This window comes from Anser cygnoides, chromosome 12, assembly GCF_040182565.1.
Source record: "Anser cygnoides isolate HZ-2024a breed goose chromosome 12, Taihu_goose_T2T_genome, whole genome shotgun sequence".
NCBI lineage: Eukaryota > Metazoa > Chordata > Aves > Anseriformes > Anatidae > Anser > Anser cygnoides.
The window spans coordinates 18,377,274-18,401,329 of NC_089884.1; the positions used below are offsets into that span (position 1 = coordinate 18,377,274).

The 24,056-nt window shown below is 45.2% G+C and overlaps 1 protein-coding gene across 3 annotated transcripts in view; it reads left to right on the forward strand.

Annotated features, from left to right (window-relative positions):
• The window catches only part of ZNF423 (zinc finger protein 423), a 214,844-nt gene that overhangs the window by 2,274 nt on the left and 188,514 nt on the right, over positions 1-24,056 (forward strand). Inside the window, exon 1 of one of the 3 annotated variants that reach the window (XM_067004642.1) lies at positions 6,966-6,987. The exons of the other annotated variants lie outside the window; for them this stretch is intronic. The gene's annotated coding sequence lies outside the window, so the exon portion shown is untranslated. Of the gene's footprint in view, positions 1-6,965; positions 6,988-24,056 lie in introns of those variants that run through there. 3 annotated transcript variants of the gene reach the window in all.

A 24,056-nucleotide genomic window follows, 5' to 3' on the forward strand; every position in this document is an offset into this window, starting at 1 on the left:
CCGGCCCATCGTCGCCTTGAGCCCTGCGCCGAGCGGCAGCCGCATGGCATGGCGTGGCGGTGCGGTGCGACCCTCGCGGCCCCTGCAAAGGAGGGAAGGAGAAAGGAGCAGCCCGCGGGAAGGAGAAAGGGCAGAGCCAGAGCCAGAGCGATTTCTAGGAGATGTGCTGAAATAACGTGGCTGGAACCGAAAAGGCTCGCAGGCTGCAAACAGCCACCCAGGCCTCGGGTCACGACTTCCCTGGGCACGGGGATCACCCTGAGCGGGCAGGCCTCTGGAGCCCGGGGTATTTTTCTGTGCTTCAGTGTCACGCTTAACGTTCGGGACGCAGCCGTACGTCAGTGAAACCGTACGCGCTCTAGAAGCCCAGTTAATAAACGCTGGCACCTTGTTACATAACGGCATTAGATATTTACGTTTATTCGTTTGTTTTCTACCTCATTACTTTTCAGGCAGTGATCTCTCTCCCAGGCTATTGATGCTGCATAACGGAAATTTATCCCTAACTCTAAGATAGAACAGGTCGCTATTTACAAGAGCATTTTTATGAATTGAAGCAGGTAACTTATTGGCAAGTCACAGCCAAGAAACGTTTTCCATGCAATGTAGAAATATCTAGAATGTCTTTGCAACAGGGAGCTGGGTGAAGCCCGGTTCTTAAAGATTCTAAATATTCCTCTAGTCTCTAGGCACAAAAAACGTCTTTTCAGCTTCAGTATAAACTGGCTGTAAATTACAGGTCTTAGCATGAGCTGACTAATAGGGAATCTAAGGAACGGGCTGAATGTGGGTGAAATTTTCAATAATAGGAGGCAACTCGTATGTATGTATACAGGATATAGAATTTCTTCCTTTTCTTATGCCCATACGTATCTTTTGCTTTTAAGAAGTCCATCATATACATTTTGTGGTCTAGGGAGCTGGCAACCCAGTAGATTGCCACAGTACACGTTTCCATGGAAATAATTGAGATGTAATAAATAAAGGCACTCTGAGGTCACAGGTTTCCCAATTCAACTGAGAAGAAAACAAGCATAAATTATGTGGATATGTGTGTAGCATTTAGGGCTTCAAACAATTTGCCGGTTTTCTCTTTTCTGTATGTTTATTTCACTTTGTATAGTAACCTTGGTATTTATTAACCACTAGTGAGATTTGTGCATCCTTTTTCATTCAGAAAGATTACATACTAAAATAGAATCGGTGTGTGCTTGTAATGAAAGGGATGCTTCTGCATGCAAAAGGCAAGTTGCCTGCGCATTAACTGTGAGTGATGCTGTCTTTGACATTAAAGAAGCAACCGACTCTGACAGAAGTATCAAATGCTGACAACTCTTTAGATCCACGTAATTTAAAATTAAGCAATTGTAAACCAGACCTGGATGGCTGCAAACCTGCGGGTACTGTGGCCCCACAGTCTGTATGATGAGGCATCTGGTTCAGCCTCGCAGAAAGTTGCAGTAATTACTGCAGCTGTAACTCCGGCAGCAGCCATGGAATTTCCCCCGGTGCGGATTCATCACTTGCAACACAACACACTGCTGATTTGGTTGACCCATCGGTTGTGGCTGTGCAGGCCCCAAGGCACTCAGCCCTGGAGCTGATGGCTGGGGACAGGGCTCTCCTTGGCTCCAAGGAAGGTTGCTGCGGGTCAGGCAGGGCAGAACAGAAGTAGGAGGGACCGAGGTTTTGTTGGCTGGCAGGATAAACCATTCGGGGACAACGTGATGGCAGTGGCTTTGGAGTCATGCACTTGCCTGTTCTGAAGCTGTCCTTCACATCATAGCCGGGCCCATAAAAGTACTTTTCCTCAACACAGGACCTTCCTTTGCCCTGTTGCCAGTAATCTGATCTGCTGGTGGCTTTGCCAGAGTTCTGCAAGGAGAGCTGTACGCTCCTTAGTGCTGTTAAAACCACAAGGTTTGAACCCCAGACCATAATGGAGCAGAGAACATCCCAGCAGTTCCCCGTGCCCTGTTACGAGCGGTCCCAGCCACATCCACGCGGGCGCCCTCAGAAGTTCGCTGTGGGCCATCAGCTCTGGGGAGAGCTGCCTCCCGCGTTCGCCGTGAGGCTGGAGCGAGGCAGGTGTTAATGGTGCCTGTTGATCAAACTGTAGCTACGCGTTGCAGCCCAGTGCCTCTGGAAGCAATTCTGTGGAAGCGCGGCTGCGAAACGCGCAGGTCTGGTAGCAGAGCCATAGGTTTCAGGTCCCACGTAATGTAAGTGAAGAATAACTTGGAGGCAGTTTGTGGGGACTGGGCTGGCGTTGGCACAAGGTTTTCAGCATCAGATGCACTTTGCTTGCCGAATTTGACAGTTCTGCAAATTGCTGTCAGGTTGCAAGGGTGTTTTGTGCATAAACGTGCTAGTCAGTAATCAAACTGTTTTGCAAAAGAATGCACTAATTAAGTCTAGATTTGTTATCCTACTTGAAGTTGCAGAATTGCTGTCATATTTTTCCGCTTTCAGTTGGCAAAAATGCTGATAGAAACTTTTGATTCACACCCTACCTGCCTCATTTGTGTCAGTCAAGGGAAAAAAAAAAAGGGTTGTTCACTACTTCGTTATCTGCAAAGTAAATAAAAATACTTCAGCCATTTGCTGAGTTCCAATTAGTTGATTGCTATGAATGATCTTCTTTAAAGGAATGCTGTTTTACCTATCTGCTCATACAAAGGTTTGATTTTTAATGTCTTGTGAAAAGGATTCTCTTTGTCTTGATTGATGTCAAGAATAAAAGCGTGATGGTAATATCCCTTTGAAAGCTATTGTATTGTCAGCTCTGGCTGACAGCAGGAGGCCCTCCTAGTGCTATAGATTAGCGCTGTGAAAACACTGACATTTTCTTTGTTATATTGCTGTTGTTCTGCTTGCAAAGTCAATTATACAATGTCGGAGCTCAGTTACAGAGTTGACTGTGGAAGTAACAATGTCTTTCATACTTGTCTTAAAGATATAATTTTCTTTTTTTCCCAGTTGATAGAGAAGAACCTGCAGGTACTGGAACAGTACATTCTACAAATTAAATTTTGACAAGTATAATCATAATTGCCAAATACAAGAGACTTGTGCGATTATCCTTTAATTTTACAGTTCATTCAAGTTTCGGTGGAATTTTATTGATACAGTGAAAGCAGCAGCTAAAATTGATAAAACTCATATCAAATAAGATTACACTCTTGATTGTTCTTTATCAAGTGTAGCTTTTGGGGGATTAGGAATAATTGGAGATGTTGGTGTTTCGTCGTGGGGCTGGTGCCATGAGAACGTTTGAATCCATGCAGTATAGCGAGCATTGCCTTTAGGGATTAGCCTGCAGTTTTTAATTTTTGAGCGTGTATTTTGATACAAGCCTAGCAGCGTTCTCCCCTGAACTCCACAAGTCCCATTTTCCTTCCTCTTTCTCCCTCCGGTATGGTTTCCTGGACAGGATCTGTGTGGTATTTAACTGGTTTTGCTGATTGAAACTCATGCCTGTGTGCAAACACCTTTTAATTGTGGTCTGTTCCCATTGGTCCTGGCAAGCATAACTAATAAATGTGGCCAAAAATTGAAAAGGGTGGAAAAGGCAGTGCGAAGGGTTTAAATACGAATGGAGAGAAAATAGAATTCTCATGTTTTTAGTGATGCTGCATCTAATGCCATTGATGAAAAGCAAATACCAAGCAGCAGCAGTGACTCTCAGAGAACATCTTTTTTTTTTTTTCTTCAAAAGTATCCATGTAAAATCAGTGCAAGCTACAGAACATCATTCATTACTGAATTGCTTCAGATGACACATGCAAAAAAAATAATCAGAGAGCTCTTGTTAGGACGTTAATTGTAGGATTTCTAAATTACTATTATAAACTAATAGAGTAACAAAAGATTCCACAGTTACCAGTAATTTGTCAGGATTTATTTTGTTTTTCTTCAATAATTGAAAATTAATGTCTTGAAGTGAAAGCAGATGTTCATGCCATCCTCTGAATTGGATATAAAAATGATGTTTTGTAGATGCATTAAGCTTGTGTAAACACAAATTGTCTTATCATAGATGGGGCTTTGGCTTGGTTTTATCTATTGTTTGGTGCCAAATTAACTTTTATGTTAAACCTGGGTAAGTGCTTTCAGCCTGGTTGAATGAACTAAGCCACTAAGCTATGAGCTTGGGGTGGCACCCAATGCTCAGTTGTTAGAATAAACATTTTAAACAACCTCCCTCACGTGCTGGCTCTGTGAATGGTGACGCTTTCTCAAGCTGTAGAATTAATATTTATTTCAGTTTTGATAAATGTGCTCTTAATTTTATTCAGTTATTTTTTACTGAACTTGTTCACTTTTATCCTCCCCCCCACAATCTGGGGAATCAATGTTTTAGATCATGACAACATTTGAAAAATGCAACACACGTTGTGCTCTGTTTGTTTGTTTGTTTGTTTGAAGTAATCTCTTGGTCTCATTTGTTAGCCTGCAATCTGCAAAAGATAGTATTTTTTTTCTTGTATTTTAATATTCTCTTAAAAGATTATTAATTACCCACAGTAATTGAACTGTCTTATAAAAATGCCTACACCAACCCCTCATCACTCCATCAGTATTCTCCTTAAATGCCTCTGAAAAAGGATGGCTATTATGTTCCGCTGTATCCTACTAAATGCACCGGAGTAATGAAGTACTAATAATATAAAGCCTGTTACAGACTTCTGCTAAATCCTCACTGACAAATGGTGCTGGAGGGGATGGTCTGGTGGTGTGCATGCGTTATGTACGTGGGTTATGAGGATTCAGGTGCGTGTTGTAGCCAAGTGAGAGCCAGTTCTGAGCTTTCTGCAGTGCCCACGTTTGCTCAGCGTAATTTTAGACCCAGAACTAGGTTTCTGTATGTCTTCTTTTCTGCTGTCCGGTAGTAAATGTAGGAAAGCTGGTTACTTCTCTTAGATAAGTAAGGTAATAAAAGTTTTAAGTACTACATCTCCTTGACAACACCTATATACGTATATATGTGGATATTTTACTCCAGTGAATTAGGGTGGTTTAGCAGAGTCACTTTATTCTAGAGAGCAGAAGGGTGGGGAGACACTGTAAATGGTCTCTTGTGACATGTGCAGCTAAAGAAGGCTCAAGCTCAAACCCCTTGCCATGGTTTGTCTTCTCAAACACGAAAAGGGACCTGATGGGGCCGGGGAGCAGGCAGGTGGCGGCAGAGTGGGGCCGTGGGGTGGTTGGTTTGCGCTGGGCAGTGCCGCAGTGCCCAGCCAAGTCTTGCGATAAGTAGCTTCATTATATTGTTTGCATTTGCTTAAAACCTTTTCCTTTCCAACCGCAGATTAGGCAACAGAAAGACCAATTTGCAGAGCTTGTAAATGCCACTTGTTAATCATATGCAGTACAATTATTATTTTTTTTTTTCACTTTCCCCTTTGGATGTATTAAGTCAACTTTTTAGCTTTTTATGTAATTGAAATTTGCCCTTTTGTTACCTGGGCATGAATTATTTTTGAAATGTTGTCATTACCTGCCCTGCTGTGAGGTTTATCTCTTCTGTTCATCCTAATTAAATAAAACATAGTGTTGTTCGCCAGCCTAGCGTTGCAGTGAATTACCTGCCTGGAGGCTCGCTCTGGCGTTGGTGCTTGTTGCAGCCGCAGACGTTGACTAACACATTTACTTTTAGATTTTCATTTCAAAGGGATCAGTTTGTGCTGTGTGACAGGTGAATGGCAAATGCTTTACAGTACTTTCAAGAGCTGAACAAACAGTAAAGGACTGATCGGTACCCCAGCAGAGCGGCAGGTACGGCTGTGACACCGCCGTGGGGGCAGAGGAGTGTCGTCTTGGTGGAGGACAGCCACAGCGGAGACCTGTGTGGCTCTGCTGGGGAGAAACGAGCCCTGCCATGGTCTCGTGCTCTCCTGGGCATTTCTGGTGGGGCTGGTCTCGGCTCTCTGCACAGCATCGCCAACAGTTGCGTTCTCCTTGGGCCTGGTGCTGATAAGGAAGGCTGTTTCAAAAGCGTAATAGTTGGAGTTTCTTGATGCAGAAGTTATTTCCAGTTCATAGTAGAGAAAGCAAACAATATGCACGTGTTTTAAAGCAAAGCAGAGGTAAGGTCCCTGCTTGTAGAGAAGCAGTTTTTTTTAAGCCTTCGATAGCTCTACAAAAACCTCGCTGCTCACCAGCGAAACCCCATTATGGGTAAAAGCACAAGAGTTAGCAAGTCGCTGTGCTCCAGTCTCTGCTGGCTCCTACAAGGCTCTGGAGGTTTGGTCAAATGTGGCCTAATTCTGGTTTCCAAATATTAAAAAATTACACAGAGGGCAAAAAGACAAGTTCTTAATATGCATATCCTGGGAAAATCCTAAAACAGTATTTTTACCCCCTCCAGTCCCAAGGCTAATCAAAATTCCTTTGTTTCCACATCTACCATTAAAATACATCCCTCCCTTGGTTGCCTGCTGAATGCACAAGTTTAACCACTCAGTTGATTGGACTCACAGAAGCTGTTACTGGCTTTACAGAGGATTTGCCTACAGATAATTCAGAGATGGGAGTGATACCCCAAGCAACTTCCAGCAGGGTTGGTGCTTAATTTAGCAGTTCTGAGTATTTCTTGATGATCCTCACCTGGCTGGGGTGAGGTTTTTCTGCATTGCCATGGAGGGAAGGTAGCCAAGCCCTTCGCATGGTGATTGCTGGGACTTGTCTCACATGGTGGTCAACTGAGTGTTAATCAAGGTGGTGGTAATAAAGATCTGCTGTGCCCTTTGAAAAGAGGGTGGTTGGTACCCTGCAGAGCCAAAGCCCTTCACTGGGGGAGTATCTAGGACATGCTGCTCTAGTTTTTAGGGTAAGTGGAAGTTTGCCCCTTGATGTTAGTTGGAGCTTGTTTGAGTGTTTAGATGTAAACCAGCGATGTCAAGCTCAAGTCTTCTAGATCTACTGGAGAGCTACAGATGCTAACTGAGATTCCTGTTGATGTTGGAGGTCCACGAGCAAGTCTAGGTATTGATCAGCTATGGGATGAAGCCTCTGTCCTATTTTTGTTGGTGGCAGTGTTTTTCACTGATCTCAATAGGGATGGGATTTTATTCTCTGGTTTTGAGTCACAATTGAGGGAGAAAGCAGAGAAGAGATGTGGTGGGAGCAGTCACTTGGCACCTGATACTGCAGAGCTTATCTCCTGCTGCTTCTGCAGGGTCACTGCCGATGGAGTTTCCAGCAGACCCCTGGGTATGTTTAAGGTGCAGGGGATGCAACAGTGCTCTGGGAGCTCCCTGATGGCACTGTGGGAAACCCTAGAGACGTAGCCCATGTTTTAACAGCCATTAACCCAAACGGGGCAAGCCATGCCTGAGCAAAACTGACCATCATTCTTCATCCTTTCAACCTCCTGTCCCTAAAACTTGAAAAGCTAAAGAAGGTGGAGAAAGCACACAGTGGAAGGGTGAGCTTAATACTTGGGGAGGCAGATGTGTTAAGTGGAGAAAGATAGAAATAAAATAGAAACAAACAAACAAACCAACAAACCAGGAAATCTGTTGCTGGCATTTGAGTATGGAAGGTGTCTGATGATTAGATGCAAAGTATTGGCACAGGTGCTAACTTACCCTTAGCTGTGTCCTTATTTTTTTTAACTCTTATTTTAAGACTGAGAGAAAAAACAAATCTGAAAAGTAAATCTAGCTCTATGGAAAATGGTATAGTTAAGTATAAGTGGAAAAGAAAACACTAGAAATATAAAACACCTAAACAAATTATATTTTCTGCTCTTAATAGACAGTGCCAGTACCTCTCTCTTTAGAGGAGTATAGTTGTTGTGGTTTATGGCTGCTTTTTTTTTTTTTTATAATAAAGAGAAATATGAGAACAACTGTGATCAGTCATTAGTTCTGTGAGTTTCAACTATTTTATGATCATGGCAGCATCTGAGCTTGGCTTGTGAGGATGTCTAATTGCTCGGGGTTTGGGAGGGAAGAGGAGGTAAAGGAGGTTTTCAAGATATCTTACTTAAATGCACACAAATATAGCATAATGTGTGTTTACAAATATTATGTGAAATGTTTACAAACAGTATGTGAAAGAGAAGGTCTGAAGGAATAGATAGCTTTTTTTTTTTTCTTTTTTTTTTTAAGAACAACTAACCTGGCTGCAAGATGCAAGGAAGCTTTTCTGGTGCACCAGCCTGCCTTCCCTTCTGACAAAAGCAGCAGCCTTCTGCCTAATTGCTTGATAGGCAAATGCAGCTTTGCTTTATTTTACTTATTCAAGCTCTTGTTCAAATTTATCTTGTTTTGTTAGACTACTCAGATGAGTGAAGAGATACTGAGCTACATACACAGTAATGCCAAGTTTGTATATTATTTATTGCTGAATTCTGTGGAGATGTCTTAGCCAGGCGATTTGCTCATGGTCTCCTTTATTTCTAGGAAAATGGCATGCCTTGCCCTTCATAATTTCTTTGCTTTTACTGACCAGACTGTTCCCCCAGAGGGCATGTGGGATGTGGCAGAGTACTGAAAATCCTGGGATGGAGAAGTAGAGAAGGAGGTCTGTGTGTGAATGGCATCTTTTTTTCCTCTAGATTTATTTGGCAAAAATGGTGTGTTTCTGGCACTGATGTTTATGTAGAGTGTAGTAGGCAAGTCTGGGTGAGAAAGTTGTTGCCTTGAAAGGATTTTCTTAAAGATAAATAAGTACTTTCAGTTAGATTCTGAACATCATTTGGGAGTGTGGTACAATGTATTTTGAGCCTCTTTAAAACAAACTGTGAATGCTTGTCTTCAGATCTGGTACTGAGTTTCACCTAATGCTTGTGTGTGGAGTCCATTGATGTGGTCCCCTTGATTTAAAGCTTTTTTATTTCCTGCTTAATAACAGATACATGAGACCTGCTTTAAAGCTCTGTTTTGGTTTATTTTAGTTGCTATTTTTTTGTCCTCAATAAATGCTCAAAAGAAAGCTGCTGTTTTTATTCATCTTAATGTGAGTAAATTTGGAGTGGGACTTAAAGGTGGAGGTCAGAAAGCCCCGGGAGGTGCCCAAGGGGGCTGTGTGTGGCTTGTGTAGGAGCTGCTGCCTCCAGGAGCAGGGTCTGCTGAAAGCTTTCTGTCTGAAGAAAAATGAAGCCAAGCCTTCCTAGTATCTGTAGCCTGTGAAAAGGTTGTTGGTGGAGTCCCTTCAGCAGCCTTGCTTTCCTTCCTGCATCTCCTTGGGAAGCTTTCCTTTGTGGGGAGAGCTTCAGGTTGGCCTTCTTCCCCAGCTGGAAGCCCTCTGACTGAGTTTTTTCTCTTCAGCCTCTGTTGGTTTTGCTCCTTGTGGTATGGAAAACAGCTGCAGGCATGCTGGGAGAGGTGCCTGGGTGGGCCAGGAGGGGCCAGCAGGACCCTGGCCACGGCTGCTCTCGGTGGAGCCCAACAGGGAGGAGAAAACACGTGGGGCCATCCTGCTGGGGCGCTCTGAAAGCGCTGGGAAGCCCCAGCGGGCGGCAGGCTTGCAGGAGGGCCCTCCCCGCCTGCTGAGGAGCGGTGGGCTTTTATTAGGCAGCATGTGTCTGCTCCTCTGTCTGCCTTACTGTCTGCTGCCAGGCTTGACTCGATTCTCCTGCATTAGCACGCCCCAATGGGTTTGTTTTCATGTGAAGATTGTTTTTTAAACTGCTGTTGTCATATCAAGAAAATACCCTCCAACGCCCCCTCCTCAGGAGAGCCCCTGACTGGAATGCCTTCTGCAGCTCGGCATGTGCTATGGGCCTCGGCTGTGGGTAGGAGGGTGGGGACAAACCCTGGTGGGTCTGGAGGAACCGCTGTACGTCGGCACCACCAGCCTGCTCCTTAGTACCTCACTGGAGCACGTGCGTAGTGCCAGCTTTGGTTCATGTTTTACTCTTTGTGTCATAACCGCTGTGAGTGAAATGCAGCACAGGCCGGGCAGTGTGCTGGTGGCAGTAGCATAGGCCACGCAGTGTGCTGGTGGCAGCACTGATCTGCTGTGCCGTGGTGCCACCAGTACTTTCTGCTCCTGCGTGGGGGCCCCAGGTTTATGTGGGGGGCCCAGGTTTGGGGGAGCAGGGGAGGCCCCACAGGCTGGAGCTCAACTGGCGGCTCTCAGCTCCTGGCAGCCGCCCCGCATGAGGAGACCTGGCTGAGGAGCCATCCTCTTCTCCACCCCGACTGAGTGAAGGTAATGCCACTAATAAATTAGACTATGCTTCTCAAGAAGAAGGGAGATTTATTATCTGTGTGCAGCTTTCACCATAGGCTATGTCGCCATTGCACATATGAGACCAAATGGGTGCTTGTATGATGGTGAGTTGCGGTTCTTGTTGCTGATTTACAATTGTGCTTTTCTGATCATTTTGACTATGGCTGACCCAAATACTGCTGTGCCCAGTAACCTAATGTACAGGCTCATGAGCGTTTCTGGAATTGCAAAGTAGCAATGATCTTGCTGAGGACAAAGACTGCTGTCCAGAGCAAGTGTCCTTGGGCCAGCCTAGCTGTCAGTGTGCGTGGCCTCTATTAGTGCAGCACTGGCTTGCAACCATTTGCTTTCTTATTGAGAATATTTCTGATGTGGCAAACTTACGCGGCTTTCCCTGCTGTGAAAGGGCTCTCTTTTTTTTTTCCTTCTAGTCTTCTCTTTCTAGTCAGAGGAAATACAAGTAGTTATAAGAAATACAAGAACCGGCTGTTTGCCAGTAAGAAAACAAACAAAACCCCCGAAGCAACCTAGACATTGTACCTTTCCTTGCATTTTTAAAAAAATAAAATTCCTTGCAACTGTAAATATTGATCTGTGTTTTTGGTAGAAGCTCATGATTCAGTGTTAAACTGATGACACATCAAAGAATAAAATAGGATTTTTGTTTGTTTTCCTATTTGTTATTAGTCTTGTTTAGATGTGGGAAAACACTGTGGTTTGAAAATATGAAGAAATGTTCAAATGTTGTAGATAAAGGAGTAAAAGTAAAGCTCTTTATATAACTCAGCATGCTTGTGCAATAGCATTGGTTGGGCTGCAGTCTGGGCTCTCGAACAACCTTACTAAAAAGAAAAAAGCTTTAAATTTCATAAATATTTCTGCCTCTCTTTTGCAATACCTAACATACATTGTCTGTTCTGCTCTTAACTCCCTGATGCAGAATTCCTAAGTTTGGGCTAATAGAAAATTTGGAGGATTCTTCATTATCTGAACCTCTTGAGAAATACCAAATATGTTCCAGTAATTGTGGTGTAGTACAACAGGGAGTCGCACTGGCAGTTTGTTGGAAAGGGTTTTTCCTGTAGTTATGAAAACCATACAACTATTAAAATCCCCAAAACTGAAACCACTGGGATTACTCATATACTTACAGTTAAGCGCATGCCTAAAGGTAGATATATTCAGCATGCATTTTTCTGACTTGCATTTGATTCTTAGCTTGAGCGATCAGGGGAAAAAAAATGTTCTTCGATCACTTTGGTCTCGTGCAGCCTTTTTGTTCTGAGCCTATACGGCTGTAGCGCAATGGTTGTGGCTTTTGACAGAAGCACCTAGGTTTGCTCCACAGCAAGCTATCAATAATAAGGAGTGGAGAGCTTGTACAGCAGTAAGATACTACGGGCTGGCAAGCAGGAGTTAAGTTGGGTTTCTGTGCTTCCTCCCGCCTCCTCTTCATACCTCTGCCACAGACCGCTAATGAGTGAGTGTGTGTGTGTGTCTCAACTTTTCTCTATCTCAATTTTTTTCTTCCGTCTTGGTTCTGTGCAAAGAGGGTATAACGGTGACCCTTGGAGATGAAAGTGAATGTATTGAATGCTGAGGTCCTGGATAGGTAAAAGTGAAATGAAACACTGCTATTACAGTTCAGGCCATAATATTTGGGTTTGCTTTTTGGTTGTTTCATCTTCCCTGTTCTAGAATGTTAGTTTTATAGAGTAGAATTCACATGAAAAACTAGAAAGTGATGCTTGCTTTACAATGTCCCTTATAGAGACATTTGTCCTATTTGGGCAGCCTCTTATCGAGGAGGCCCCGTGTGCCGTGTTCTGTCTTCAGGGCAGGAATATGGAGAACTGTTAATATTTGTTCAGTTTCTCTCGTAAAAATTTCCTTTGATTTAATACTTTTTAATTTTGTATACGACTTTCTCTTAGAAAACACTGGCATGCATCTCTAAGTGTCTGATGCATTATCCTAAGGACATGATTAACACACCTATCGTTCTTAGAACAAAATATGCTTTTTGACTAAGAAGCTATGTAAACAATTTGCTTTGAAACAGAATTTGGAAATATGCAAGTTGTAAAGTATAACTAATACAAAAATGTTTTTATTGCACTGCTTTAGCAGAGAATCCATTTGCACAAGTATCAATATGTAAGAGAATTTAATTTTAAAAACAGTCCCAGCCACTTTGTGGAAAAATATAATGCAGTACGTAAACTCATTTTAGACACTACTTATTCTACCGTGTCCCATTAGTTGATGTTTGCACAGCTCTTTGAAAATGTAAAGCGCTATATAAGTGCTTATTATTACTACGTTATTATTATTCTCCCTCTTGAAAAAAGACCCTCCGGGGAGAGTGAGACTCACTTTGCATTTCATCTGTAGTGCGTATCCCACAAGAAATATACCTGCTTGTTTTGTTTTTTTACACTCTTCCCTCCCCGCTTCCATCCCTCTTTTAAAAAAAAAAGTTTCTTTCAGAAATTATGGAGTCCTTACTTGGTTTATAGTCAGTTCATGAGAGTAATATTTGAAGGCACATAAGTCTAAGAAAAATGTCCAATCTGCACAGTAACAGGAATTGCCACCCTGGTCTCGCCCCCCGTGATGGCTGCAGCAGGGGCATGGGGTGCGGTGGTGGTACCCTCAGCAGGTCTCCTTGGGCTTGGCTGCCCCATGGATGCAGAGCGTGAGGTGAAGTGAGAGCAGGGATGGCTCCAGCACTGCCTTGGAGGGATTTCCTTCCTAGAGAGGAGTGCTGCGTGCTTTCCTGCAGGATCAGTGCTGTTGCTGCTAGTGAAGAGAAGTTCTGCGATTCCTCACCTCCTTTGCGCTCTGTTAACAGCAACCCACATCCCTGCAGGAGAACAGGGCTCTAGTTCAAAGTGTTTTAACCCTCTTTATCCTTTGAATCCTTTTCATGAAAAGGGCTCTTAGTGGGCAAGGCAAGCCACTTAGAGATGACAAATTCCTTCCTAAAATCCAAGGATGCTTCTTTGTGCCTGTGCTGTACATGTTTGAGGCTGTATTCACGCAGCATTTCAACCTAGTTTCCAAAAGAAGTGAGGTCTCTTGCAATCATCCTTACCTCAGAGCAGGCGCCTGTGGGTGAAGTGCTGATGTGCTCTGGCGACCGAAAGCCGTGCGTAACACTACGGCGTTACGCAGGGCCTGCCTGTGCTCTGGCTCCACGCAGGAGGCCTGAGGCTGTGCCGTCAGGGCGAGGCCTCTCAGCAGCGGCCTGGGGCATGTGGGCAGGGCACTAAGTCCCACAGGCGCAGATCCCTGTGGGGAAGCACCACAGCAGTTGGCCTTGGGAGCCCTATAAATCTGACCATGGCTTCCCACCGGTGCCCCTGTTGGTTTACCCCGGCAGTGCCAGTTGGGCCTGGCACCTCAGCGATGACTGGAAGAGGAGGCTTGGCCGGTTCCTGAGCCGCAGAGCACCCACAGGCTGTGGTCCCGTGGCACTCCTTGCCCCTCTGCTGTGCACGATGCCTTATCCTGTGACAGAAGCATATACATCTCTGCGTCCATTTATTTTATGGGGATTTCTGTTAACCAGCAAATGAGTGTGAGAGGCTGTCTTGGCACTCTGAGCTCGCTTTCTCTGTCCCCTCAGCTCTCACCAGGCAGGTGAGGTCCTGCCTTTCTGTGTGCCCAGCTGCTCTCCGTGACAGTAACTTCAGGGCCCTGCTTTATGCCCAGCTATCAGGCTTTTCCAATGGCCTGAATTCTGCGAAAATCTCCGCATTCAGCTCACTTCAGTGTGCTATTTTGCTTGTTGTGAGTCCTGTTACCATTTTGGAGAGGGATGGGGTGTATGGCTGCATCACCGTTTCTAAAGAGTTGGATAAAGCCCCACACGTAATTTCAGGGTTCAGCTTCTTGGGAAGAGGGATTGCCCATGTTCCTCGGTCCTTGCACCACTGTGGTGGGTTCAGTTGGCGATGCAATGATACTGATGTGGAAATGTTACGTTGCTGGCTTCTGTGAATGTCTCTTTATCTGCTGTAAGCTCTAAATACGCTGCCACTAATGTTTAACTGAAACTTTGCAAATATCCTGCTGAGCCCTTCAGGATCGTTGCTTATGTAGACTTATTTTTTCTTTGGAAATTGTAGGTGTGGGTAATTATATGTATTTTTGAAAGCTCTAACTATGCCTCATTTAAACTTCTGCAAACATCTTTGTGAGCCCAATTAAATGCCTGCAGAAGAAAACGATCAAAAAATGAGATGGGGAAATGTGCGTTTATCCAGATACAGCTTGCAAGCCAAGCAAAATGTTATGTTAGCCCAACAAATGGGTTATTCAAGCACGGTTCTACCAAGACAAACATAGGAGAGTCAGGGATAAGTGAGTTTTGAAGCAATATGGGATGTGACCCTCTCAAGTTAAGTTATCAGGATTGCACAGGTTGAGAAAAGACAGCTAGTTTAGGGTCCACTGCAAGTTCGGGTCCAATCCAAATTTGCATTGGAAATACCCTGGAAAAATGCAATCTGACCTGACTTTTTCAAACGTTCCCACAAAATGCAATTTTGGGTCTGTAATTCTGCATTACTGGATTCTTCTATTTGCATGTATTTACTTGAGCTTCGCTAAATAACCAGGCAACAATGAAGCCAGTGTAGCTCAGTGAAAGGGAGGGATGTCTTATCGTACTCGCGTTTGAAAAAAAAATTGACCCTTCGCAAGGAACTCGGCGGCAGGCTGTCTCCTCCGGCCGAAGCTGTGCAGCCCCAGAAGAGCCCGCCCTGCCGGGGCCAGCAGCCCTGTAGATCCTGCTCTGTGGGGCTGGGCCCAGACGGCCACGGCCGTGGGCACCTGCCCTGCCGGGGGGAGCGGTGTGGGGCCCAGGGGAACGCGGGCAGGGGCGGCACAAGTGGGGCAGCGGGCTTAACGCCTCGACCACGTTGTAGGGAAGCAATTCTGCTGCACCGTGTTTAATTTCCATTTAATTTCCGTCAGAGCTGAAAGTGAAATTCACAGATAACCGGATCGGGCCCAGCGTGCTTGCAGTCTCTGCTGCTGATGATCAAAAGCAATACTTTGTTTCTAATTTAAGAAGGACTTTTTTAAAAAAAGTAGTTTGAAACAAGAGGAAACTGTCACATCCTGAGTGACATCCTGTGTGCGGCAGCAATATCCTTGCTTCTAAATGATCAGAATTTCAGCCAAGGGAATAAAATCCAATCCATGTAAAAATGTATTTGCTTTGTGAGAATCCTGTAGTATTGCACAAGCTATTTTCTGATGGCAGAATGCAAATCTAAAATCTATATCCAAGAGAACAAAAAGATTAATTCAATTAGCTGTCTGAAGGAAATACTGAGGACACTGAGTTATCAATTGGATTTCAGTAAATTTGTTTTAATATGCAAGATTATATTTTTAATACTGGAAATGATGGCAGTGTTTCACAGCCCAGTGAATTATTTCCCAAATAGCATTTTCTCCAAGCCCACTGACCCGGTACCTGGTGTCTCCTGACTGCTGCTGTGCGCTCTGCCTTTCCTGTGCCCTGGTGTTTGCAGGGCACTTGTGGCTGCCACCGTGGGGTCCCCGCTGTGGCCTGGGGCATCGGCCATGCAGAGCATCCCTACAGGGAGGGGCCTTACTGGATGCATGGCCTTGGGTGGGCTGGGGACACCGGCAGGGGCTGACTTCTGATGGGACACCGAAGGCAATGATTTACACAATGCTGACCTTAAAACTTCTACATATATTTAGTGTTTTACTGGCTCCCATCCTTGGGGCTTGGAAGAGAAACTTCTTGAAGATAGACAAGGTGTGCTGTTCTCTTCTAGGTAACTTACCAGTTTTTCAGCCCAAATATATGTGTTAGGGTATACATGCGTATTGCTGCTGGAAAGGCGGCGGTACAGTTAATTTTTCTCTTTTTATATTCCCCATGAAAACCACTGTATGCCTTGAAACACTTGGAGAATGCAATCCCATCTTGTAGAAAAATGTTTAATAACAGCTTTCATTGAGATGAAAAGGGAAGCACTGCCCTTCAAGTGCTCATCCCTGTGTTGGTATGGATGTGGGTGGGCACATACTAGCCTGTAATTGGTGCCGGGGCAGCAGCTGGTATCTGTGCCGAGGGCATGAACACACTGGGGGTAGCAGCAAGGGGCTGGTGCTGCACAGCCCTGGGCAGAGGTCATGGGTGCACCCTGGTTCTGGCCATGGTGCCCGGCTGGGTCCTGGAGCAGTCCGGTTGTGGTGCAGGAGGGACTGGGTGCTGGGGAGCAACTGGAGGGGTTTGTCTGAGACTGCAGTGTGACTGTTTGTAACTCCTGGCGTTTATTTATTTTTGTACATTGAATTAAAAATGTAAATGTTTAGCGGTTTCAGGATGGGGCGGGGAAGTTTTGGAAACCAAGTTGCAACTCTGAAAGGTCAATTTTTTTTTTTTTTTGAACCCTTTGTTTGCTGAAACCTGGCTCTGCAGAGGGGTCGGGCAGGTGAGCAAGCTGCCTGGCAGGCTGGTGCACTGGCTGGCAGCCGTGGTCATGGTGGGACCATCCAGTGATGGCTGCAAGCCCTGCCCGTGGGATCTGCCCTGCTCAGCAGCTGCTGCTCCGAAAAGAGCAGTCTGGGTAGCCAGGAAGGGGCTGGAATATTTGGGAAGTGTCAGACAACAGTGCAAAACCTGACACACCAGATAAAGTTATACAGCCCCAAACTAGATGCTCCATATTAAAAAAGTTGAAGCTATGCATATATTGCATCACGTTTCTGAGTGCCTGGTGGGAGCCAGCACTGGGCTGCAGGCACTGCAAAAACGGTGCCCTGGTTGTTTAGCACAAGAAGTAGCAGTATTTGGGGTACATGTAGCTGTGATGGCAATTCTGTTATTTTAAGACATCACGAGAGCTTTGATGTCTACAGTTGGTTTGGCCCTTCTGTGCACAGGCTGGCTGCAGCTGTGGAGCATCTTAGTCTTGTTCTCACCTTGCATAAGGCACACGGACAGACGGTGAGTGGTGCTCAGGAGGCAGTAATGTCCCGTAGGAACAGGGGAAGGAGGGGACAGTATGAAGGCTATGGCTTTCTCCTTGGCTTTGCATACTTACGTGTAGGTCACCAAGACCTCTCTTCAAAAGCTCAGTTCTTTTCCCTAGTGGTTTTCCCTCCCTTTTCCCTTGGAGAGATGCACCCGAAGCTCCCTGCTCCGCGGGGACATCTTGGGGGGCTGCTGGTGGCAGTGTGAGGGCTCGCCAGGTGCCAGTGAGAGCTGGAGTCGGCCAGACAAGTGTGGGCAACCTAGGGATGCTCCTGTGTCGCTGGAAGGACCCAGACCAGCAAGCAACATCCCCGGGAGCAGCACATCGGTCTCTGCCAGCCTTTTCTCATTTGGGAGCAGGGCCCATCTTTTTCTTCCTGCAATTAGCTCAATGAAATGTAGGGAGACAAAAAATCCATGTTTTTTCTTCTTAAGTTACCTCTTTGCCAGATTTTCATTCTGTAAGCTCTTATTTTTCCTGTCTGCCCTGTGGGACCTTTACAGCAGACTTTTGTGATGTATGTGTAAACTGTTATCTGACTTGCTGGTAAATGACTTCATTTTTTTCACTCTCGAATTTTATGAAATTAAAATTTTTGTTCTCATTTCAGACCATAAAAGTGTAAAAGACTGCTTTGAAACTGTACCCTTTTTGGCAGATTTGAAATAAATTATGTCCAATCGCTATTAGGTTAAAACTAAAATACTCTGACTTCATGTGTGAATTAGGCTCCAAGGTTTAGGAAATGTAGAGTGGCAGGAGGTGATGGCAAAATTGTTGGAGTAATTCCACGCTATATATTTAAAATTAAATATTTTGTGAGCATGTGGATTCTGTAGCTTGATCAAAACTGTACATTATTCCCTGTGAATGGTGAGTTAGTGTTAATATTTGTGGTAGAATGAGATGTTTCTAGCTTTTTTGTTCAACAGTCAAATGAAAATTTTCTTAATGTTTTATTACTGCAAGAGTTGTAAGCTGTTTTTCTTTCTTGTAAAATTCTCTGCATTCTTCCACCCTCTCCCCCAGTGGCAATGTTGAATCTTCTTTTATAAGAGAAGGATCATTATGTATAATCAAGCAATTTAAACAAATGATCTCTTAGTTCAAGGAGACACGTACTATAATATAAGCTTACTGAAATGAAAAGCTGTTGTTCAAAACATATCACGCTATTTTGGAGTTATTAAAAGCTCTTATTTTGATTTTGAAAATGGTTCTGGCTGCCAGAAGTTCGGTTGTTTGTTTTCCACTGGCTGCTAACTTATAACTGGTGGTTTGATGACAGTACAACAGTAACAGAGATCAAGGAATATTAATTGGTGTTGTTTCCAGTTTAAATAAAGTTAATTACCTGTCTTTGAGTAATGCAATATTACAAACCCAGCTATGTCAGCATGTATGCCATCGGGGGAAAATCTGCAGCTAATCAAGTTCCTGGAGGTGTCACAGCACTCGAGAAACACCACCCACAGCCAGCTTCAAGTGGTGTTGGAGTTGATGATCCTTATAGGTCCCTTCCAACTCGGGATATTCTATGATTCTGTGGTGTGGACATGGGGCATGTGGAAGGTGATGCTTTGGTGACGTTTCACTGCTGCTGAAGCGAAGGGGTTTGTAAATGGTATCACTGAAGCTGCAGACTTGAGAATATGGCAGGCTGGTTTCTCTGCATGTGCCTGGTGTTTGAGGAATAAAACCAAGTATTTTTGGCAAAAGTATCTTCCATGGGTGGTCTGTAGCCAATTTGAGCCATTTGTTCATGCGCCCATCTGCAGGGCTGGCTGTGGTGGGGGACACAAGGAGTTGGGAAGGAAAGGTAAAGTGGGGGGAAACAACTGGGGACTTCTTTCCTCCTGCAGCTGCTCCCAGATGCTCCCTTACACTCTGTCCTTTCAGAGGGCTGGGTGCCCTGTTAGCATTTGGGCTGTGCAACGCTTACCCTGCTGCTGGTTTTGTGCTCTGGTCGCATCCAGGTAGGTAAGTGATGCCTCTGGTTAGGGCTGAAGCCTTTGCTCCACATTCCCACTCGTGCCACTAGCCTAAAACAAGACTTCATAAAGCAGTATCTGGGTTCAGCTTAGTGGGTGGAGGTGTGGTGTTTTAGGAGACTGATTTGTAGTCTTGAGCAGTATCTATCGCGTAACCACAGATATGAAAAAGAATAACTCATTTAGACAATATATTTTTTTATTCTTAAAAATACTAATGTACAGGCATTCATTCAAAATAGTGGGAGACTCCCCCCCTACTCCTCCCCCCACAAGGTCTAAGGAACTAGAGCAAATGTCAGCTTTTCCAAGTGTCCTGCACTCCGGGGAAAGACGAACAGAAATGTCCAGCCTTTAGTACAGTGTCCCCTGCCTCGTTGCCCTGAATCTTGACTAAGACACAATTTTACTAGTCTGTGGGGTGCTCGGTTGTGTCCCCCCCAAGCCCCAGGGATGAGTAAGGCCAGGCAGGGTGCTCACCGCCTGGTGCCAGCACTGGGAAGCCCCCGGCAGGGCTGGTGGTGCGGGGTGGTGGCCAGCACAAGGCTTCCTGAGCGCAGTCAAATTCGGGTGATTACTTAATTTAACTACAATAAAAGTTTTCATCTGCCACATCCCAAGTAGACTATCACAAAGCCTTGTCTTAAAATAAGTCACATTTTTTAGACAAATAGCTGGTGTGATGGAGGGGGAAGGATGTCTGCACCGTTATCGATTACAGGGTCAGCTTTCTGATCAATGGCAAGTTTTATATCCACTTGACTGACGCTCACCTTAACAGCCCATCCCTGAAACCAGTCAGCACTAATACAAAGTGATGGCTTCCCAGAACACCGTGATGTCCATAATGCATGCAGAAGGGATGTAGGTAGTCGATCCCTGTTCTACAGTATTATTATTTAAAGAGCTCATTTGTCAGTGTGACTTGGAGTTGTTTTTGTGCTGACGTATGCGTGGCCAAAGCATGCCTATGTTGAGGAGCACGAATTAGCATGGACTGAGCGCAAATATGGCTTTATTACTGCAGGGTTTCCATAAGATTGTGTAACTCTAGCAGAAAATCAAGATAACAGAGAAATCTCATTAACAGGGAAGAATACAAGTGTGGATGGGAAATATATTCAGATGTCATAAAAATTTGTAGAGGAACTCTGCTTCACTGACCCCTTGGCTATGGTTGAAACTTTCCTGGGAAAAGGCATTAGTTCGGCTAAGTAACCCTGTTTGCCTCAAGTGTAAATTAATTATCAGAACATTTTCTTATAGATTGGAAGAAAGCTATTTGTATTGAAAGGTAAGGAGCTTTTGTGCATTTTTTTTTTTCAGTTTGGATTTGAGGAAGAGACTTGCAGATTATGGGAGGCTGTAATAGAAACAGCTGAAATCTAGGGGGACTTGTCTTGCACGCAGCAAAATTACCACCAGACTGCAGTTTGTCCGTGTATGAATAACCTTGCACCTGCATGTGTTCCTGATGTGGGAAGCTTACTCGGGTGTTGTTTCATAATAGCTATTGTGCTACCCCTTATTTAGGACAGTGGGACTATTCTCTGTCTTCTTTCAAGTCCTGTTCGTGTAGTCCACCGAACTTTAAATGCAAAACTTGATGCAAGCTGTGTTTCTTTAGGGACGCTTCTGTCAACGTACTGGCTTCTGCTGCGTCTGGAAATGCCCACGCCCCATTTCCCAGGCTCAGCAGGACTGCTCGGAGACAGGACTTACGTTCTTGGCAGCCTTCCTTCCGACAGAGGACCAGAAATCAAAACAAGCAAATAAATATGACACAGAAACGTTACAGAACACAAAGCACTGACAAGAGCACTTGTCAGAGAGGAGTAGACACAAAATAATTTGCCTCCGAGTAAAGATGGATTGAGCTGATGTTATTCCCCGTGGTCCCCATCCATAGAAGAGGGATTTTAATAACCCTGGAGGCAGGTGCAGAAGGGCCTGTAAGGAGGAAAATGAGGGTGTTTGCTGCTGCCCTTGGTGCCCTCTTTGTTTCCACAGACACTTTCAGAGCTGCTGTCTGGGGCTTTTATACTTTTCAGCTGGGCCTTTCCTGTCCAGATGTACTCGCCCACCCTGCTTTTGGCTGGGACGGGGTTAATTTACTTCCTAGTAGCTCCTGTGGTGCTCTGCTTTCGATTTGTGATGAAAACTGCTGATAGCAGGCTGATGTTGTAGCTGCTGCTGAGCGTGCTTGCCCGGAGCTGAGCCCTTTCTGCTCTGCGCCCTGCCCACCAGCGAGCAGGCTGGGGTGCTGAGGGATGCTGCGGGGCTATCCTGTGCTATGTAGTGTGCTCGTGATAAAAGCAGGGGGAGAGGAAGGAGGAGCGGGGACGTTGGGAGCGATGGCATACCCGTTGTGTGTGGTGGCGCCCCGCTCTCCTGGACGTGGTGGAACATCTGCCTGCGGTGGGAAGCAATGCATGAATTCCTCCTTGTGCTCCACTTGCACACACAGCGTTTGCTTTCCCTACGAAACTGCCTTTATCCCAACCCACGAGTAGCACCCACATTTTTGCGCAAGGACTGAACAGGCGTGCATCCCCTGCCTGCGTTTCCATACGCGTGCATTTGCACGAGGGGCACAGCCGGCACTTCCCCAGGCTGTGAGCCTGCACAGCTGCCCGTGAGGCTCCGCAGGCTGGGATGCGCGAGCCTTGCACGGCTTCGGCTCCATGCCGGTGCGGTTGCAGCGTGCCTGAGTATTCGCTCGTGGTGGAGAGCAAGATAAGTACGTGTCCCTTCAGCGTTTTATGAAACAAAGTAATGCAGATATCCATAAGTGAGACATGACACGAAGCGTACTGATAGTAAGTTTGGAATAGTTCTGGGAGTTAAGAATTTACATGTCTTTATTAATTATTAGATGTTATTAGTGAGTGACTAAGGAACTGGGAAGCTCTAAGCGTTCTTTTGAAGTAGTGTACCCAAATTAGGCTAAATAAATAAATAAATCTGAAAATGTCGGGAAATGTCTGCTCTAATGAATTTTCTAAATACACAAATCACACTTATTAAATCAGTGGATCTTTTAGCTGTAAAAATATTATTACTGTTACACGGGGGAAATCCATTCAGAATTATAAAATATTTGGAAACTCTTTCCATGTTTCACTTTGATGGAAAGGTTGTGAGATTAACATGGATAGAAAAGAGTAGGTTTTGGGATAAAGTTTTTCAAAGCCAGCTTTCCCCTTTCTTTGTGTGTGCGCCAGTTTTCAATAAGAACTGTGTTCCCCTTTTAGTCTTGTTTAAAATAAACTACGTGTATAACAAGACGTTGAAATTTATTTATGGTATGTTAGCACTAAGGACAGGTTGTTAAGGGGTCATAAAAAATATTAGTTTCCACTTTATGGCGTCTGCGTTGGTTTTTCTTCAAATTAAATTTGACGCTACGAAGGGATATATGTGATATATAAAACGTTCTCTCCCTCACTGTAATTTCTTTCGCTGTAATGCGGCCACAAGTCTTGTCTTTCAAGGAGACAAATCTCCAGTGGGGGGCTTCTCCCGGCCGGGGCGGTGACACCCCAGCAGCGCTGCCCTGTGCATGGGTCCTTCTGTGGAATCCCAGACGCTCTTCTCACGGCGCAGGAGGAGGTGCTGGATTCCCCACGTGTGAGCTCTCGGACCTGCTTTTATCTACCCTTTTATCTGTATTTTACCCTGTGGTATTTAATTTATACCAGTTGTGCGTTCCTTCGTCAAAATATTGAGGCTTGTGTACGAGAGGCTGACCTTCCTATGAGCGTTTATCAGGCAGTTCAGAAGAGCGCATTGTTTTATTATTAAAATACAATTTATGAAACAGAAATGATCATAGATGCAAATTTATACTTCACACATTTTTTTTTCTTAATAAGAATATGTATATTTTCATCTGGGGAGAAAGCAGCATTAAAATGAGAGCGCCTGGGGAGTGTTGCCATACCCGCGCACAGAGGCGTGCACACGCCTGCATGCACAAAGAGCCACAGGGAGCTGTTTGCTAGAGCCACAGACCCCTGCCAACAGCCCCCAAAAACGTCTGCTCCCCCACAACAGCTGCCCCCTATCCTATCATCGGGTGTGGAGCAGGCACAGCGGCAGCCCGGCGTGGCTGTGCTTTGGGAAACTTGTTTCGTTCGGACTGGGACCAGCACCAAAGAGGAGGGGTAAGGGGAAATAACACCACTCACCAGATGGGTTTTTCCAAGCCCTCACGGCTCTAATTAACGTGGCTGGTCAGGAAAGGCCTCCTCTCTTCCTTTTCCTGTGCTACCTGCTCTGGAAACAGAGCTGACCAATTTAAAATAAAAAGTCTGAGTTGGAAGGATTAGCAGCAAAAAGCAGTGCATTTCTTTAGGCTGAGGTGAGGAGATCCAGCTGGAGACTCTTTCCAGCTCTGCTGAGCAGCCCTGGTGCTGGATGGGGTGTGTCGGTGGGGCAGCAGGCGTGAGGGGTGCGGGCATCCTGACCCCAAACCTCTTTCTGAGGAGGGTGGAGGAAGAGGCTGACGTCTGTAAGAGCAGGGCTGTGCGGCTTGCCATGTCGTCCATGCCCCTGAGGCAGTCGCTGCTGTTTTGGTAGTTCTGATCTTTTTATCACATGTGCGGTGGGAATTGTTGTGATGTTGAACTTGAGCATGAGTCCAAAAGCTTGGTGAGAGGAAGCTGCGAGGGGCTGGGTGCTGGGGTGCTGCTGCGATGGGAGGCCCTGCGCCTGCTCCTGCCCATCCCAGTGAAACACACTGGGAAAATTGGCAACGAGGCAGGAGCGGTTTTGGGGGAGAATTTGCATCCTGGCAGCAGCTCGGTGCTGGAGGAAAGGAGGAGGCAGCTTCTGAGTACAGAGCTGCACT